The sequence below is a fragment of the Mesocricetus auratus genome, unplaced genomic scaffold, assembly GCF_017639785.1.
Source record: "Mesocricetus auratus isolate SY011 unplaced genomic scaffold, BCM_Maur_2.0 Super-Scaffold_100008, whole genome shotgun sequence".
Classification (NCBI taxonomy): domain Eukaryota; kingdom Metazoa; phylum Chordata; class Mammalia; order Rodentia; family Cricetidae; genus Mesocricetus; species Mesocricetus auratus.
In genome coordinates, this window is record NW_024429192.1 from 18,890,022 (window position 1) to 18,909,627 (window position 19,606).

A 19,606-nucleotide genomic window follows, 5' to 3' on the forward strand; every position below is an offset into this window, starting at 1 on the left:
GGGATCTAGTGGAGATGTATTATCCTGAATGTTATTTATTGTGTTTTATGCTGGATGGGGGGGTTCTAGGTCTCATATGTGTTTTTTGTCTATGTTGGGTGGCAGTTTGTTCCTTGGGTTCTGTTGCTCTCTCTGGTTCTTAGGAAGTTGTGGTAGCTGTGTGTTGCCTGGTAGGAAACTTTTCTGGGATCTTGCTAGGTGTGGTCACAGGCAATTCCCGGGATACTGTGATTCCAGGTAGTAGAGACTAACAGGTGTGGACTGGTGATGGGGGGAGGGGTGGTAGTTCATCAACTGAAGGAAAGCAGAGTGCTCCCCCAGGATGTGCTTACTCCCCTGGTAATGGAGGTAGCAGTTAGTACGGTACAGAGCTGGGCGTGAGACCGGGAAATTGGATACAAAGGAAAGGAGGCAGTGTGAAAATCTGAAGCTCACCCATCTGCTCTGCTGGCCCTACTTGCTTTTCTAGCAGACCTGGCTTGTGGGTTCCCATGGAATTCCTGCTGATGGGCTAAGTGAACGGCAAGAAGTGTGGGAGGGCAAGACTTGTATGACCCGCTGGCATGGGGGCCAGGGAGGCTGCAGCAGGCGGTCTGCCTCAAAGCTAAGGGTGACCATGGAGGAGGGATGGACTTGGAGGAGATGAAAAAGAGGTGAAGATCTGGCCTACTTGCTTCCCTGGCCAGAGTGCGCTGTCTCAGATTCCTGTGAATATGAAGACAGCAAGTCATAAAGTCACCCATGATGCTGCAGTTTGCTATGTCGCTTCAGCAAATTAGGTTGAATTTTCTGAATACTAAAATGAACATATATGTGTGTATGTATGTATGAACATATATGTGTATGATGGGCAATTATTATATAAGATATGTTATTATACATCTTTCAGGACATTTAAAAATTCAAAATAAATCTTTTTAAGTTCAAAGAAAACCTTCCCTGCTTGCTAGTTTTGTGCCAACTTGACATAAACTAGTCATTTTAGAAGAGAGAACTTCCATTGAGAAAATGTCCCTACCAAATTATCCTTTGGGCAAACCTATGGCGCATTTTCTTGACCGATGATTAACGTAAGGGGCCCATCCCTCTGTGGGCAGTGAGTCTTGGGTTTTACAAGAAAACAGGCTGAGCAAGCCATGAAGACCTGCAAGCAAGCAGGTCTCCATGGTCTGGGCAACAGCTCCTGCCCCCAGGTTCCTGCCTTGAATCCCTGCTCTAGTTCCCCTGGATGATGGACCTGAGGCTTCCAAGCACAAATAAATTGTGCTTTTGCCACTTTGCTTTGGTCATGGTGACTTATCGCAGCAATAGGAATACACCTTCCAATACAGCCCTTACAGAGTAACTCAAGTCATTTTGGGTGACCTCTATAAAGGTTGAGTTCTGTGTCACTTTCAAATGGGGGATAAATTATCCACATTATTGTAGTTTCTGAGAATTTAAGGTGGATTTTAATAATCATTTTCAGATATAATACTGGCCCCTATCAACTGTTCAGACAAAATAAATGTGTATATGCTAAAGTGTAATTATCCTTTTTCTCAGATCCCGTTTCTATGTTCACTACATCCTCAACTTAAGACATTTATGTCAAGATGTCCTAAAATGAATGGATTGTTGTGACTTATACCTGAGTCACTGTATCCACGGTATGTCTAACCCAAAACAAACAGACACACACACCTCTCAGTCAGGTCAAAGTTGTTCTTGGCTGTCCCTGTCTCATTCCAGATCCTGCTTCCTCCATTCCTGCACGTAGCCCCTTCTGTTTTTGCTGGCTTTGCATCCTTACGCTTGTGGTGGGAAACTTCAGATTTCACTGACGTGGGCCTTCCTTTGCTCTCAGTTTTCGAGAGATGTGGCATGCACTTCACTTTTGGCTCTGCTGATGGTTTGAACCTGAGACACTATTCCCAAGTGACCCTATGGAACCAGAGAGAGGAGAGGATGGTGGTAGGAGAGATGAGCTCTGGACTCAAGGCCTTTTCCTATAAAGAAGTATGACAATCTACTACAGATCTCTGTCTCTCCCCACTTTCTAGTACAGTATGGGTAATCTATTTAAACATGAAAGTTTATTCAATTTAGGTCATGGAGCTTGAAAAAATCAATTGTCAAAGGGCCATCATCAGATTAAAACCATCACGGGATGACAAAAAAAACAAAACAAAACAACAACAACAAAAAACAAGCACTCTAGACCGAATCCCTTCTATATCAAGGTTACCACCTGTAAGCGTTTCGGGTGGGGACAGGTATTCTGGCACTCGGGAGCCACAAAATACTGAGTGTACACAGCTCAGATAGAGAGGCATCCTGGAGCTCAGGAGCCAAGGATTACCACAGGTCATAGTAAGCATAGCAGCTTACAGCCTTGCCTCAGGGAAAGGCTTCCCTAGTGAATCGGCTCCACTCATGCAGGAGAGGGTCTTCCAGCTGGGGCTGCTTGCCCAGTGTAGCAGCTTTGCTCCACAGGAGGTTTCTAGGGCGAAGTTGCTACAGTTCAGCCCTGCTCCGGGGAGAGTGGAGAGTGGAGAGCAGAGAGCAGAGAGTGGAGAACAGAGTGTAACAAGTTGGGTTAAGTGACACGGGAGACTCATCTTCATTATGGGCAGTGTCATCCCATAGTCTTAGTTTCTAGACCAAATTAAAAGATAACGACAAGGGCATTCACTATTGTCTGCTTCCTGACTGCTGGTCCAATGGGGTCAGCCACGTCATGCTCTTGTTGCCAGGACTACGCTACCATGATGTACTGTACCCTTGAATAGTTACCCAAAATCAACCCTTCCTTCCTCAAGTTGCTTTTGTCAGATATTTCATGATAGAACAAGAAATGTAAGTAGCTCAATAATATACATGTATTATCTGATTCTTTTCTGAAGGGAGAAGTCCAAAACGGGACATCTGTGGTGGGGCTTACAGCAAGATACTAGATGTGACACTTTCTAGCGGTTCTAAGGATGCCTTTTCTAGTCACTAGAGATTGCCTACACTTTTTGAATTCAGGCCACAAATATGCTTCTGTCACCTCATTTCCTTATTCTCCTACCTCGTCTTTTGCCCACAAGAACCACTGTTTTCATTTTTGGGCTCACTTAGGGAATCCACAACCATGTCCCTATTTCAAGATCCTCAATTCAAGTCAATCTCGAAACTGCTTTCTACCATACAAAGTAACACATTCACCGGTTCCTGGGAATTGGGTTGTGGACATCTCTGAGTAGTGGTGGAGCTTATTCTGCCACCACAAAAGGGGAAACATTTAAAGAGATGAAACAGAGGTAGAATCTCAGGCCTTAAACGACATAGGAGAGATGGTAGTATTGATACCGCAAACCATTCTCTCCCGTTGGAGCCCCATTGTCCCTTCGTTGCCCTGCATGCCCTGCCTGCCCAGAGGTGCACCCTGTGATCTCATCCTCTTTTCTGCACTGAACTGAAACTCCTCCGGAGTTCATCTCAAAGATAATGAGCTAATCTAGGCTAATGAGCTCTTCAGGCTGGCTGCATCATCGCTGAGGATTCCTATTGAAGACAATGCCCCACTTTCGCTGACCTTGGTAGTTAGTGAGTTAGTACTGAGGAACTGTAGCCAGGTAGAAAGGGATGGAGACCCCACTGGGAACGTGCTTTTCAGAGAGATCCTTTCATGTCACTCCAGGCAAGAAATCACTTTAACCTACTTCCCCTTACATAGACCTGGCCCTGGAGAGTGGTGGGTCTTCCTACTGGGCCAAATAATTACTTCTCAGCCTTTTCTAGTGTTGGCTAGAAAATATTCAAGAGGAAAGTTATTCTCCTCAGTGTCAATTTGTGACTTATAGATTATGAAAATCTTTATCTATATCTCTTCATCATTCAGAAGATAGAAAGTCAGGCTGCTTGTGGCACTCTCTCACTTGTACTAAATAATGCACTTAGAGGGAGGTACTTATATGTCTCTAACAGCTTTGGGAAGCCTCTGGACTCAGGGGTCCTTTCCCAAAGAAATGATCTTATACATACCTGATTTTTACTTGATTTTGTATCTGTTTAAGATTCATAAGCATTCCCCAAACCAGGAAACCTTTCTTGACTCCTGACTGGGATCTTTTGGTTGAGTGACACTGACTTCTATCCTGGAATCATCATCACTACATTTGTTACTGGAATTTTATTAAACTGTGGAGTCCTTGGACACAGCGGATGCTCCACTCTGACTGGGTTGTTGCTCTGATGAGTAAAAGAAAGCGATGAGAATGTCACAGACAGGGAGGCACAGACACTGCCTCACTGAGATCCTGCAAAAACCAATCTCAAAGCATAAGGATTCTAAATGCAGCAGGAAGGAGGACAAAGACTGGAGAACTAGATGTTTGCATTGAGGTATTTTAGTGTGACACTTTTTTACATCCTATTGCTTTCAGTTTTCTCCACATATCCCACCAAGTGCCTGCCACACAGGAGGACTTAGTATGTCTTCATTGATTAATGGATTGCTTGCTCAAGAAGCAAAGCTTAAGTCAGGGCTTGTATTAATCTGCTTTTGTTAGCGTTGTGTAATGCCTGAGGCTGGCTAATTTATAAAGACAACAATGTTGTCTTGGCTTATGGTTTAGCAGTCACATCTATGACCTTGCCTGCACCAGGCTTTTTCCTTTGGGCCACCGACCAGCTCCCAAATCAGGACACAAAGACTTATTAGTTACAAATGCTCGGCCTAGCTTAAGCTCCTTTCTGGCTAGCTCTTTTAACTTAAATTACCCTGTTTCTTTTTATCTACCTTTTGCCTTGTTTTTTTGTTTTGTTTTTACTTTCTTGCTTTCCTCCTGTATACCTTTCACTGCTGCTTATGTCTGTCTGTCTGGTGGCTGCCTGGCTTCTTGCCCTGGGTGTATCCCTCCTTTTCTCCCTCATTCTCCCCTTCATTTCTTCTTTCCCCGTATTCATTCTCTCTGCCCACCAGTCCCACCTATCATTGTTCTTCCTCTTTATTGGCTATTTAGCTCTTTATTAGACAAATCAGGTGTCTTAGGCAGGCAAGGTGAAACAAACGCAACACATCTTTACATAATTAAACACACACATTTACATCGCTAAACAAATGCAGCATAAACAAATGTAACACACGTTATACAATTGAATTAATATTCCATACCATAAACAAATGTAGCATGCCTTTGCGTAGTTAAAATAATACTCTGCAACACTTGCCAGCAGAGTACAGAGACTCAGATGGGAAGAATTAGGGACTGAACCTGCGCCTCTCTCCCCCGCCTCTCCTCTTTTTACTAAAGCCAGCAGAGTTCAGTCACTATTCTAATGAGCATGTCAAATGCTAACCCCTTCCCAAAAGCCCCATCACCATTTCCAACCCTTTACAACTTCAAAAATGGGGGTTAAACTTCAGCGTGAATTCTGGATAATCACCATATTCAAAACTGCATTATGGCTATATACCATATACCCATAAGATTACTTTATCCCAAGTCTACATAATCAGTATAAACTAGAGGTGACGGTCAACAGTCATCGACTTCCTCTTGTGAAGTGCATCCCATAGTTTCTGGTGGACATTAGTAACAGGTGCAAAATGTGACTTGCCCTCATCTTGCCATTGATAACAAAGAAATAGGATAAACATAACAGTAAAATGACACAGCATATGTGTGTTAGTGTGTGTGAGAGAGACAGAGAGAGATACAAAGAGAGAGAGAGAGAGAAAGAGAGAGAGAGAGAGAGAGGGAAAGAGGTAACTTTGATATTAAAGATATTGGAAAATGTACCTTGCTTGGCCTGATGCCAATAGGGAAGAGTAGGGAGAAATTCTACGTATCCATAGTGCTAACCACTCCTTTCTCCCTATAGGGAAGGCCACAGAAGACTTAGTGACAAGCATGAAGAGATGCCAGCCTTTCCTTCACAGCAGTCATTCAATTCTGCCTCCCTGTGTGATACTCAGGAAGGACAACTCAGAAATGTATTTGCCACTCTAAGAGACCCAAGTGGAACAAAGCTTAGAAATTTGGTGCTATGTCTATAGCAAGCCAAAATGTAAATGACAGCTGTCATGGGATTATAAAAAGGCAAGCCAAAGGATGAAGAAGCTAGGACAAATGAAGCCAACCATGAAAACCATGAAGAAATAATCAAGGAAATTCCTATCTCATTACCTCCCTGGTCTGAGAAAAATACAACTTCTTTGTTCATCTGTTGATAATGTTTTGAAACAGGGTCTCCCATACTCTGTAGCCCAGGTTGGCCTGTGTAACTCAGACTGCCCTTGGCTTCTTTTTTTTTTTTTTTTTTTTGGTTTTTACGAGACAGGGTTTCTCTATATTGTTTTGGAGGCTATTGGTCCAACCCGGCCTCAAACTCACAGAGATCCGCCTGCCTCTGGCTCCCGAGTGCTGGGATTAAAGGCGTGTGCCACCACTGCCCGGCCCTGCCCTTGGCTTCTAGTGATCCTCCTACTTAACTTCTCAAATGCTGAATTTGAGGTGAGAATCACAATGCCCAACCCTCTTTATCATTTGTCAAGTTTGAGATGGGTGCCTGATATCTGTAGCAAAAGCATCCTGACAGGCATGCGCAACAATGTCTGGGTTCCTTTTTTGTATACCCTGCAGCTGTTGTGTTCATGGAAATAGAAAACCATCTTGGGTACCACTGTACAGAAAGCACTGAAATCATAAATGGGCGTGGTGGATTGCTCACACTTTGGAGGTAGAGGCAGAAGGAGCAGGTGTTTAGGATAATCCTTGGCTACATAGCATGTTCAAAGTCACCCTGGCCTCCAGGACATACTGTCTCAAAAGCCAGCCAAACAAACAAAACGCATAAATGTTCATAAGCAAGATAGCGTATGCAGGGGATAACTAACAGTATTGACATATGGTAACAGAAATGAATACTACTTAAATACAAGAGGGTTTCTCCCAACCTTAAAGTATTATCTGACCCTACCAGAAAGAACTCTAGCAATCCAGGTAAAACCTGTAGCAGAAACCGGTCACTTATAAGAACAATACAAAGGCTTAAAGAGACACCTGCCAGAGGGGAGGATCTAAAAAGAGCCATGTGTCATTTGGGAGACCAGGAACATTTAAGGATCAACAGAGGTTGGATGGCTGTTCTGTATCACTCAGTGATCATCACTGACAGGGTAAATGTGGCATTTTTACTAAAGAACTGCTTTTCATTGAAAGCAAATATGATTCACCAGTACAAATACGAAAAAAGAAACAACAGGTGGCGAATACAACTCAAGACATTACATTTCCATGAGTCACTGGAGCCAGATGGCGAGCATCTGAGAATTCATCAGAAACTTAAGATCAAAGCATTTGGGGTAGTAGCAGTATAGGCGACTTACCACCGGCATTAGGGAGCCGCCAACTGTGCTATCTGACACTGTTAGACAGAGGACAGATTGTTTAGGCAATTCAATTAATTCAGGGAAACCGAATAAATACCCCGAACAGCTCCAGGTGTGAACCACTGTTCCACACACTGGACACTCAAAAGTGTGTGAGACAAGGCTGTGCCCTCTGCGAGCTGTGGCTGAGCTGAACTGGCACATTGTCAGCTGCAAACGAACACACGTGTCAAGCACAAGCAATGATTTGACAAAGGCAGCAAGGTTGAAGTAATTCCCTTACAGGACTGTGAGTGTGTGAGCGTGTGAGCGTAAGTGTGTGAGCGTGAGTGTTTGCGTGTGTGCGTGAGCATGTGCGTGAGCGTGAGCGTGTGCGTGTGCTGTGTTTCTAGCGTAAGGTAAATTGGCTAAGGACTACATGATGGTGGCTGCCCTTCTGAGTGTGCAGAAGTGGGACGGCCAGCTTTGCCACGGCTCTCCTAGCCCTCCCATATCCTCTGCAACATCAGAGTGACTCTGACTTCTCCATGCACACAGGATTAGGAAGCCTGCCTTTCATCTTCATCATTTATCTGGTCTGCGGCGTTGACGCAGAGCAACAGCAAATAGACTTGGCACAATCTGTAGCATGTAAAGCCACCTTCCGGAACACAGCAGAGGCTTCCGCACCTGTCTCCATCCACAGACACGCCCCAAAGCAGTAGCTGGTCTTGCTTTTTCCCTCCTATCACCTCTGCTACACACTAAGACAGAAGTGTGGGGGTCAACACCTGCCCCTCCCTCATTTGCAAAGTTACCAGTGACGCTCAAGGGAAAGCAAACCAAACCTGAGAGTTCTATCACAGAGGTTCTGCCTCGGTTTACAGTCTCTTTACAATTAAAAAGGTAGTTAAATAAAACTCTGTTTCCCTGGAGCTGCCTAAGCATTTTTTCCATTTTTTTGCTCTGTCTCTGTCTCTGTCTCTGTCTCTCTCTCTCTCTCTCTCTCTCTGTGTGTGTGTGTGTGTGTGTGTGTGTGTGTGTACAGGCGATATCCTCCTGTATCACTCTCCACCTTATACACTGACAGAAGTTCTCTCTCTGGAGCCAAGTCGCTTTGAACAGATAAAATGCCGCCTTGCTCTGGGGATCCTGCCTCTGCCTCCTATGGGATGGAGTTACAGATGGGCTGCCACACCCTTGTCTTTTCTATAGACCCTGAGGATCTGAGCTCTAGTGTGCAGACTTGTACTGCAAGTACCTCGCAGGCTGAGCCACCTCCCCAGCCCACAGGCTCCTGTATTAAAAGGAAACTTGCCATGTGCTCACTTAGAGAATTCACCTTCTAAGGTTAGAATCTCAAGATGGCACTCTTGTGAAAACTCTGCAAAGATCTCTGATTTCCTCTAAAATTAGGTCAGACGTCTTGGTAAGACAATAAGAAACCCCTTCCAATGACGACTGGTGACTTTTCTACCCCCTCTGTTTTTCCAGGTTGATCTGCATTGGTCCAGATACAATATACTGACTCACTTATGCATTCTGTTGGGCTTTTTTTCTATTCTAAGTCATCTCTCTTAGTCAATGAACTTCTATTCAAACTCTGCGACTGAGTGTCAATATTCCTTTGTTAAAACTTTCTCAACTTTCTCTCTACCTTATTGTTCTAACATATACCTCAAGTGTTTAATATCATACACATACTCTCTCATGCTGCCTGTTCCAGAAACTGAAAATAGAAATCTCAATTCAATTTTTATTGACTCACCAGATGAAAGAAAGTATTATTTATTATAAAAAACCTTTTTTTTAATGAGAGAGAACTTGAAGACCTAAGAATATTTCAAACCATTGTGGTAAAATAAAGCAGTGTTCTTGCCAGACTCAGATAGATAGGTAGGTAGATAGATAGATGATAGATGATAGATCATAGATAGATAGATAGATAGATAGATAGATAGATAGATAGATAGATAGACTGATTGATTTAGGGGTGTTGGTGTAGTGCTCTCTTTCAGATATTTCAGTCTATACACATGAGGTTCTTATAAGCAATCTTGGCTTTCCAGTCAGACTGAACCAACAAAACTATAGAAGCTGAGTTTTTCTTGGACTGTGCATATGTTTAATTGATAATATGTGGATGCGATTAAGCCTAGATACTGACTTCCATGTATTTCCCAAGAGAAATGAAGATATGATAGAATCTAGAGGGAACCTGTTAAGTCAGAGGACAACTTGCTTCCTTGTACTAACTCTTAAAATTAGGAGAAAATGATAAGCTATAAATGTAAAGAGGATCACGGAGTCATTGTTGACCAACCAAAGAAAAACTCAGGAATTTGATGGATGTTCTTATGGAAATTCCTTCTAGACTATAATTTTCCAAATGTACCCCAGGGAATCCTGACTAGGAACTTCATGGTTAGGAATATTGGAAATGAACATATACATTGTCTTCTTGGCATATCAAAAACAATGTAGAAGCCTAGCACAGATTCTCTGGGACTGTGCACATCTTTAACTGATTGTACCTGGATGACTCTAAGCATAGATATTGGCCTCCATGTACTTCCCACGAGAAAGAAAATTCCATCTTGTGAACCTGTTAGAAATCCTATTAAATGTTGTTTTAAAATCCATGGTTCCTGTAATGCACTTGGCTGCTGGTGACAGCCAGCAGGGCTAGCATTCATTACCAATAAGGGGAATGGGGAATTTAGGCATGGGAAGTGAAGGTTAAGGCTCTTGGAATGAGAGTGGAGGCAGAGGTTTAAGTGCCCTCCGACTGTAAATTAGGAGAAGCTCAGCTCTAGAATAATTCCTCCTGCTTCAGAGTGAACTAAATGATGGTAGCCCCTAAACAAATGCACCAGGCTCTCATCTGGACAGCCAGTGACTATGACTTTAAGTAGAAAAAGAGCAAATACCACCTTCCATGGCAGAAGATGTGACTTGGGGATGTTAGAGTAAGAGCTTCCCTGAATTATACATGTGGACCCTAAATATAATCATCCACCAGACAGGAAGAGCAGAAGACAGATGCTGGGAACACAGGGGCAAAGACTGGAATATCAGAGAAGGCTCCAGAAACTTCCAGAATCACAGAACAGGTTTTCCCTACAGGCCTTGCCACAAATGCACCATCAATACTGTGATTTCAGACTTCTGCCTCTGCCACAGTAAGTGAATGATATTTTTTCAAAGACCTCACGTATGTGGGTCATTTGCTGTAGCAGGCACAAGAAGCTCGTATATCCTGGCTGAATACTTCTTAGAAGGAGGCCCTCAGCAGTGTTCAGCGCACCTCCATGATGTCCCCCAAAGTAAAGGATGGACCACTGCTCCCACCTCCAGCACCCCAACTTCATTTAGTAGTTGCTAGAGTCCTCCTCGCACCTATTTATATAAAACAGCCAATATCAGAGGCAATGACTTTCATAAATGTGAACAACATTTTGGCGTACAGATTTTTATAGCTGAGTACATTTCCATGATGAATCCCTTTGTTCTTTTTTTTTTCAGTTTTTGCTTAATGCTTCTATCATTAGCTTAAATGAACGTGAGAGACAATTGAACTCCACTAAATAGGACAAAGGTCAGAGAGAAGAGTTTGGAGCAGTTAGACCATATTCATGAGACACATAAAAAGTCCACCCTTTTTGAAAGTCAAAGGCTTTTGTGGAAAAGGCTTTGTTTCAGAGTGCGGGGGGTCCAAGCTGTACTACATGCCAGAGGAAGACCTTAGAGGCAAATATTCATCTTGGGAGTGTTTCCGGAGGAGATGAGCCAGAGACAAAAGCATGCAGTAACATAAATTCAACTTGGCCCAGGCAACCACCCCTGAGGGGTGACAAAAAAACAATTCCTTTTGGTCTTTAACAGAAAAAATGAATATGCCACTGGATCAACATTGTTATAAGCCCCTATAAAAATGGTAGAGGGAGGGTTTTAAGGGAGATAAGCGATTAACCTGACCCCCATCTTTTGCAGCACTGGGAACTGAACATAGAACCTCCCACATGCCAGGCAAGTGCTCTACCTCCAAGTTAAATCTCCAGTTTTCTCTCCCCCCCTCCCCTCCCCACACTCCCCCCCTCTCTCCCCTTCTCTCCTGTCTGCCTGTGTGTATATGTGTGTGTTGTGTGGTGTGCATAAAAGAATATGCAGACGTGTGTGCTCATTCACGCGTGTGCATGCACATGGGTTACTGAGGGTGGTGATGTCTTCCTTGATCACTCTCTTGCCCAATAGCTTATATACTGAGGGAGGAACTCTCATTGAGACCCAGGATTCACCAATTTATCTAGTTTAGATGGTCAGCTTGCTTTCAGAATTCCGTTTCCATCTCTCTACTGTTGGGATAAAGGCATGGTATCACACAGCTCTTCCCGTTTATGTTGTAATGGTGATCTGTGCTCACACTGGCTCATCTCACCCCCACGAGGCCCCAATCCCCTCCCCCTTCCTTCTTTCCTCCTTCCTTTGTTCCTTCCTTCTTCTTTCTTTCCTCCCATTCCTCCTTCATTTGATTCTTTCATTCTTTCTTTTTAGATAAAGGCTGACTACTTCTCTGACTGGCTTTGAACTTGACTCTGTGGCCCAGGCAAGCCTGGAACTATTGATTCTCCTGCCTCAGTCTCCTCAATTGCCTGGGCCCAAAAGGCCATGCCATAAGCATGACTTATACAAGTTTATAACAAGAGAAGGTTAATATGAAGACGTAGAATGCTTAGGTTCCAGCCAGAAATCGCAAAGCAGAGCATAAGGAAACATTGGCATTCCTGAAAACTTGTTAAAGGAGCAAGGACATTTGCTCCTGGGCTTCGATGCTCACAAGAACAACACAAGAGGTAAGTCAAAAGTGAAGGACCATGGCCATTCCCAGTTTTTGTGGCTGGTTGGAAGTTGCAGTTAATCTGTAGATGGCAGGTAGGATGATTTGCTGACAAATGCTGTCTTTAATGTTTGTGTATACACATTAAATTCTAATGGTGTAATGGTAGCCCCTCCCATCTTCCTATATATGCTGCAACTTAAATAGGAGGAGGATGGGGGAGAGAGAAGTGTGTGTGTGTGTGTGTGTGTACTTACTGATTCTGTCATGATCTTAAATAAATGGGCAAGACAATTAAAAACTTCTGAATAGAACTACACATATGATGTATGTATTATATACTCGTCTTTCTGTTTCTATATTCTGTTAAGTAGCATATGAACAGAAATGTGACAGCTGATTTGGAGTCTGGGTCATGTTTTGCTTCATAGATAGTACCTCTTATATGACGCTATATGGGAAAAAAACAAATACCATTCAGACTTTTTATAAGGGCACACATTTCATTAATGAAAACTGCCCTAATGACTCAATTACTTAATGAAGTCCAACCTCTTAGTACCAGTATAGTAAAAATTAAGTTTCATCATGTGGACTTGGAAGAATACAAACATACACTGTAGAATAGATAGATGATAACTAGCTAGGTAGCTACATCATAGAGGATAAGTTAAATATAAAAGATTCAAATATCTGTACCATCGCACAGTTATTAAACAACTGAGCACATTAATCTAACATTATTTTAATGTTATACACACACAAAGGGCATGTCTTCTACAAATCATAATACTCTTTTTTTGAATGATTTGCACATACCCAGCAGAGCAAGTATGTGAAGGCCAGGGGACAACTTGTAGAAGTCATTCTGCTATGGGTCAAGGGGATAAAACTCAAGTTGTCAGGTTTGGCGACCAGTGCCTTTACCCATTGCGCCATGTGGCCAATCTCTTAAATCATAAAATTATTTTAAAAAAGATTTGTACAGACACAAAAACAAAAGATGCAATAGTGAGGATTTAATGAGACTTCCTATAATCCATCACTAAGCCAAGAGCTTGGCACATCAGAACATACTTGTTCTCAAATGGCTATGAGTAGATGTTACATGTGTCCATACCTTCTAGAGGGAGACATGGAGGCCAGAATTTCCATCAAGTTCTCCAGTTCCCACTGCTAGTTAGCTATGCAGCAGGTATCTGAACTCAAGCACCTTCAGTAGGAACTAAGCAGGAGAACTCAGTGCATACTTGGAATTATTAATTGAATTTTAAACTTTTGAAGATATAATACAGATGAGATGTTTTATTTTATTTCTTTCAGTTGATATAGGCAATATCTTAGATGAATAAACTTGGATTTAAAACAAGTTTCATTTTCCCTAATCTCCTAAATTTGATGACCAGATATAACTAGTCTGAGAGCCTAGAGTATAAGACAATTGGCACATGTTTTACAGTTATGCCTTCTAGGGCCCAGAATGCCAAAGTCACCTACATCCCATGTGAGGATGATTGTTGGAGAACATTTTACAATGCTACGCTTGCATCTTTCCCAGTCTCATTGCTAATCATGAACCACAGAGGGCCACCCAATCTTTTCAAGCAATTAAAACAGCATGAGCCCCAATCTACATGGTTATAAATATCTTTGAGACCACCCATCCTTTTCATGAGCGAGAAGGGAGAGTATTTCTATGACAGATGTAGAAACACGCCCACACTGTTTCTTTTGCAGAATTTCTAATCCAACTCCTGACTTTTCCCTTCCTTTATTGTTTTCTTTATATCTTTCCCCTTCTCTCTCTTTCTCTTTTTCTTTTTTTCATAGTATTTTAAAACTCAAATCTCCTTCCTTAAGCCTTTCTTTTCACACTGGCCTTGTACACAGAAAAATGTCCCATTTGTATATAATAACAACACTGACCCTCCTCAGCATAAGGCTGATGGATGTGTTCTGGGTGTTGTAATGGTGCCTCTCCATACTCCCAATCTGTTCCTTGCTAGGTATTACTATTTCATCTCCTCCATTTCTTGTTTCAAAGTCATGATGGAATTCTCTGTTCTTTTGCTTCTAATAACATCTACAGTAAAGGTTCTATAAACACCAGATGTCTTGAACAATAGGTGCTTGGCTATTTCAGAGAACATGACATCCTCAGGGTCTATCTGACATGTTTCATTATAGAGTTCTGTTTGTTTCTTGACCGTGCCAGGTCTACCCTAAGAAAAACAGTAAACAATGATTTCAAGGTCTCTAATTGGTAGTTAGCTCCTCTTTTGTGTGGAGGAGAATTTAATGCTGATCTTCAAATGATTTTAATATTGTCACTCTGAGGAAAAAATGTGATATGGTAAATTAGTAGAACTTGAAAGTAGTCATTATTATTGTTGCCATCAATATTAATGAAGGTGGCAAATACAATGGGGTGGAATTTCCCACTGTTCCATGGTCGCACTGTAGCAGAAGTTCTGGAGGAAGTGGGCTTTAAAATATAGTTTGTAATGAAAATGACAATTCATAGCAAAGGGGGGAAGTAGTTGAGGCAAAAGTAACTGTACCCAGAATACACAAATAACACAGAAACCTGGAGAAGGAGGGGAGAAAATAGCAATGCTGATAACTAACGGTGAGGATGGTGGGTTGCTGGAAATTAGCATCTCCTGAGACACCTATGAAATCTGTGCCGTCATAGAACACACTGTAATAAGCATTCAATGAGTTTGTTGGTAGGGTCTTTTGAAGTAGGAATAAACTGAAGGCAGAAAGGAAGGCCAGCAGCAACCCAGGAACTTCACAAGGATAGCTGGGAGACCGTTCCTTACACTTGCTAATGTGCAGATGGTAAATAGTTCTGCTTTGGCAATTCTTCTAGAGGGGTGTTATCATTGACACTTGATGAAAGGCCTCTTCCTAAGTCCAAACAAGCAGAAAACCTGCTCCCCTTGAAAATGGTGCAGAAATGAGTTAGAGGCCAGTCCCGACAGGGAAGAGAGTAAGCAGTTTTCCAGCCCTTTCCCACTTCCAGAATTTGCATATCTGAGCTCCAGGCACATCAAGCAGGACTTCCTGCTGGCTTTGCTTACACCTTTAAACAAGTCCTCTACTCCCAGCACAGCAGAAACTCCTGCAGGGGGAGAACTTTGAAAAGCCAAAATTGTATCCAGATCAATCAACTGGTTTTTTTGGATTGGAAATTGATGGGTACAGAGTGTTTTTAGTCACCCAAGGAGACTCTCCACCTGGTGTCCAAAGAGACCACGCTCCCAGACCTTAAAGCAGATCTCAGGACTCTAATTTGAAGTGACTCAAAAGTGTCCTGAGTGATTGGGATGCAAAGGTCAAAAGTACACTTGCTTTAGGTCAGGTTACGAAGGTCAAAATGCCCAGAACTTAGTCATAAGGGTCAGAGTATCCTGCCACTAAGTCTAAGAGCAGGGGCGTGGATAGGGGAAGAAACACGTGGTGTCTGTCGCTGGAGCCAAAAGATAAGTGAGCTTATCCGACAATGTCAAGGTAATCAAGACTGAATACTGGCATTTTCGAGTGTTGTCTTAATAAGAATTTGCTGTATTTCAGGGGAAGAAAACAAAATGTGCTTTCCCCCGAGTGTGAAGGTGTGGATTTTATTGTTACAGAGGGATATCCCTTTGGTGTCATTTATTTTTGTGCTGTGATTGGAGATTAAATTCTTTTGAACTAGATTCCGCAAACTGATGACCAATGACTTCAAAACCCAAGTGCCAAAGATTTCATAACATTGTTCTCCAACTAATACAGAAACCACAATGAAGCATGAGTTAGTTTAAGGCATGGTCTTTAAGTATGGATACATTATTTTAAACTAGTTTTATGTCAAAGTAACTTGGGATCATTCGCTAACAAAAGAGTCAAGTGGAGGTTTGCAATAAGAAATTTTAAACATAGGTCATATTACTTCCATTTAAAATACATTGGTTCAATATGACTGTTACTGGGTCAGTTTGAGGGCATAGTAGTCTCTTTGAAACAAGGTTTCATCGTGGAAGAAGAGAACTGAGTCGTGAAACTGTCCTTGTCTCCCTACGAGACACATGCACCCACATTCAAACTCACACATTAGACACACAATAATAATAATAAACATAAATATAACAGTAATAAATTTAACATGTAAATACACTGTGAAAACTTTACATTTAATTTTTTATATTATAGAACATTTTATTATGTACCAAAAAACCAGTAAATACAATAGTCATTGTATTAATAATGGAGTTAATTGTGAAGGACTTTTGGTGTTTAATGGGACTTGGTCAAATTAAAAACAATGAGCCCTACTTCCATATTTGGCATGTGACTTCAATTATCTTTAATAAGTTCACACATTTCATCCCATATGCACGATGTCAATAAATTTATATGACCTAGTGTTACTAAAATGTTATTGTCTTTGGCTTCTTCCTCCTTGGACAGTAATAGGCACTGCGCAGAATATTGCAAGTTTGCAAAATAGAGAACAGCCATTTCATTGCTAAGAAGTAGTTCTGTTTCCTTTTCAGGGCAGACCTCAACAGGACTATTGCCAATGTGGCTCTCTTTCACCAGCACCCTGCTCCCCCCTCTTAAATAAAAGTCGCTCCTGAGAGTTAGGATTGAGTTTCAGAAGATTATTCTCTTCAGATGCCAAGACTACACAAATCCACACATATGCGGCCATGCAAATAGCCGTCACCGGGTAAGAAAACCATTCTCCTTTACTCATTGTCTCAAGCCCAAGATGAAGTTGGAGTTGGGGGGACTCCTGTATTGGCTTCTATCTTAGGTTTTCTCTTGCTCCGAAGAGACTCCATGGCCACAGCAACTCTTATAAAGAAAACATTTAATTGGGTGGCTCGCTTACAGTTTCAGAGGTTCAGTCAATTGAAATCATGATGGGGAGCATGGCAGTGTACAGGCAGACGTGTTGCTGGAGCTAGCTGAATGCTACATCTTACAGGCAACAGGAAGTCAACTGACAGTCACACCAAGGGAAGCTTGAGCAAAAGAGACCTCTGAACCCACCCTCACAGTGATACACTTCCTCCAGCAAGGCCACACCTCCTCATTGTGCCACTCCCTTTAGAGGCCATTTTCTTGAAAACCACCAAAGCTCTTCTTTACAATGTACACATAAAGTAAATCACCTTCTTCTAAATGACACCTTTACTCATCTCTGTATCCTGGACTTATGACCAACTCTAGACTTTTGGGACTTCTACATCTGGGGGTTTGCCCCATAAATGTGTATTGTAACATATGTGTGACTTTCAATACGGTATATAGACCAGTGGAAGTTGCATGGAATGATTAATTTGGTGTTGTCACAACAAAGGAAGCTAATGGCTAATAGAGTACCCTAAAAATGGATTGAGGAACTTTATCTCCACATGACTTGGGGAAGCTAAAACCTGGTTGACAGCCTAGAAAATATGTTTAAAATATTCTATGTAGCCAGACTCTGGAGTGAAATAAAATATTTACTTGTTATATCCTTGAGTCTCCAAAGATTCTGGGTTGTGAAGTGTCTGTCCACTGACAAAACTTAATTTGCTTAGAATCAAACCATCAAAGAAGTCTTCCTTGTATTATGTAGTATCTTTATATTATTTATTTTCTAGAAGTTTATGGGTTGTTTAGTATTAAAGACAAATTTTCATTCAGTCATATGAATTAATTCAGTGTTCCCTTTAACTCATATTTTATCTGATACAAATTGAAATTATTTCATCTTATTAAAATAAATTCCCTACTATTCCTAACCTTTAAAAATACCAGTTTGAGAAAAAAATGAAATAAAAATAAAAACACCAATTTGGACCAATTTAGTTTGAGATGTCTTACCTAACTAGGCACTTCTACTGACAATCAAGCTGAACATGGGATTATAGGTCTGAAATCACAGCACTCGGAAAAAAAGCAGTGGGAGGATTAAGGCAAGTTACATGTTAGCCAGGGCTTCCTAGTGAGGCAGAGTTTCAAAACTAATCAAAGAAGAAAAGAAAGGAAGGAAGAAGGAAAGAAACAAATGAACAAAGGGAGGGAGGGAGGGAGGGACGTAGGGAGGTAGGGAGCTAAGAGATCTGTTTTTGCTTTGAAAGCTATGGTGGCCACCACAGAGTGCCAAGAATGATCTACAGTTCACCAAAAAAAGTCACATGCACTGGAGGCATGTAACAGCATCATGGGCCCCTTGTCCACAGGGTCTGACATTATTTCCTAGGGTAGATTTGGTAAGTATTTGGGGCACGCAGATCTCCATGAGTTTGTTCAGGAGTCCACTGGCTGTTTACTCTGAGCTAATTGTTTAGAATTCTATTTAGTAAATATCTCCTGGGTTGGGGTTTACTTTACAGCATTCATTTTGTTGGTTGGCTTTAAAGTATCTTAGTTTCTGACTATTCTGATCTGGAGTTTTTTGTTGTTGTTGTTGCTGTCATCTATTTGCTTCCAGCCCTCTGAAGACATTTTAGTCTCTGACCATTTAGTTTGTTAATTTGCTAGCAGTCTTTTTCTGTAAATTCCTCCCAAATCCTATCTAAAGAATTAGAAAATATTTGGAAAAAAGAAAACAAATATTTGTTATTCCAGTTGATTTTATGTTTGATAAATATTTTCATTCAACTTGTAAGTATTACGGCAAAAATGAATAGCTGGAGAAATGGTTCAGTTGTTAGGGACCCTTGCCATTTTTGCAGAGGGGCAAGGTTTAAGTTCCAACATCCTCACAGTGGCTCACAACCATTCACAAACACCAGTTGTAGGGGATTGGATACCATCTTCTGACCTTCTGGGACACCGAGAATGCAGGTGATGCCCAGATATACATGAAGGTGGAGAGAGAATCCAAATTCGAGATCTCACTAGGTCCCTTCCCTTAGAGCTTGGAGAATCTCTTGAAAGAGGAAGAAGAAGAACTGTAGGAGTCAAAGAGGTTGAGGACACCAGGAGAACATGACCCACAGAGTCAACTGAGCTGGGCCCATAGGGGCTCAAAGAGACTGAGGTGGTAATTAAGGAGTCTGCACGGGACTGTCTAGGTCCTGTGCAAATATGAAAATATTTTATGGTTGCTAGCTTGATGTCTTTGTGGGACTCCTAACAGGGGAAGTAGGGGTGTCTCTGACTCTTTTGCCTACTCTTGAGACCCTTTTCCTCCTATTGAGCTGCCTCTTCCGGCCTTGATATGAGGGTTTGTGCCCACTCTTATTATAAACTGTGATGTCATGTTCTGTTGATATGCCTGCAGGCTCTGCTCTTTTCTAAAGGGAAATGGAGGAGGAGTAGATCTGAAGGAGAGGGGAAATGTGTGGGAAGGGAACTGGGAGGAGTGGAGGGAGGGGAACCTGTGGTTGGGATGTATTGTGTGAAAGAGATTTTAAAAGGTTAGAGGGACTGGCTGAGCTAAAGAT

At 41.9% G+C, this 19,606-nt stretch overlaps 1 long non-coding RNA gene across 11 annotated transcripts in view; it reads right to left on the bottom strand.

Annotated features, from left to right (window-relative positions):
- LOC121141918 overlaps positions 1-19,606 on the bottom strand; it is a 76,609-nt gene that overhangs the window by 33,118 nt on the left and 23,885 nt on the right. For 7 of the 11 annotated variants that reach the window (XR_005878874.1, XR_005878879.1, XR_005878869.1 and 4 more), the window contains one exon: positions 1,684-1,923. The exons of 3 other annotated variants lie outside the window; for them this stretch is intronic. This is a non-coding gene — a long non-coding RNA (uncharacterized LOC121141918). Of the gene's footprint in view, positions 1-1,683; positions 1,924-4,008; positions 4,216-19,606 lie in introns of all 11 variants that reach the window. One more of the 11 variants, XR_005878871.1, reaches the window with a different exon arrangement.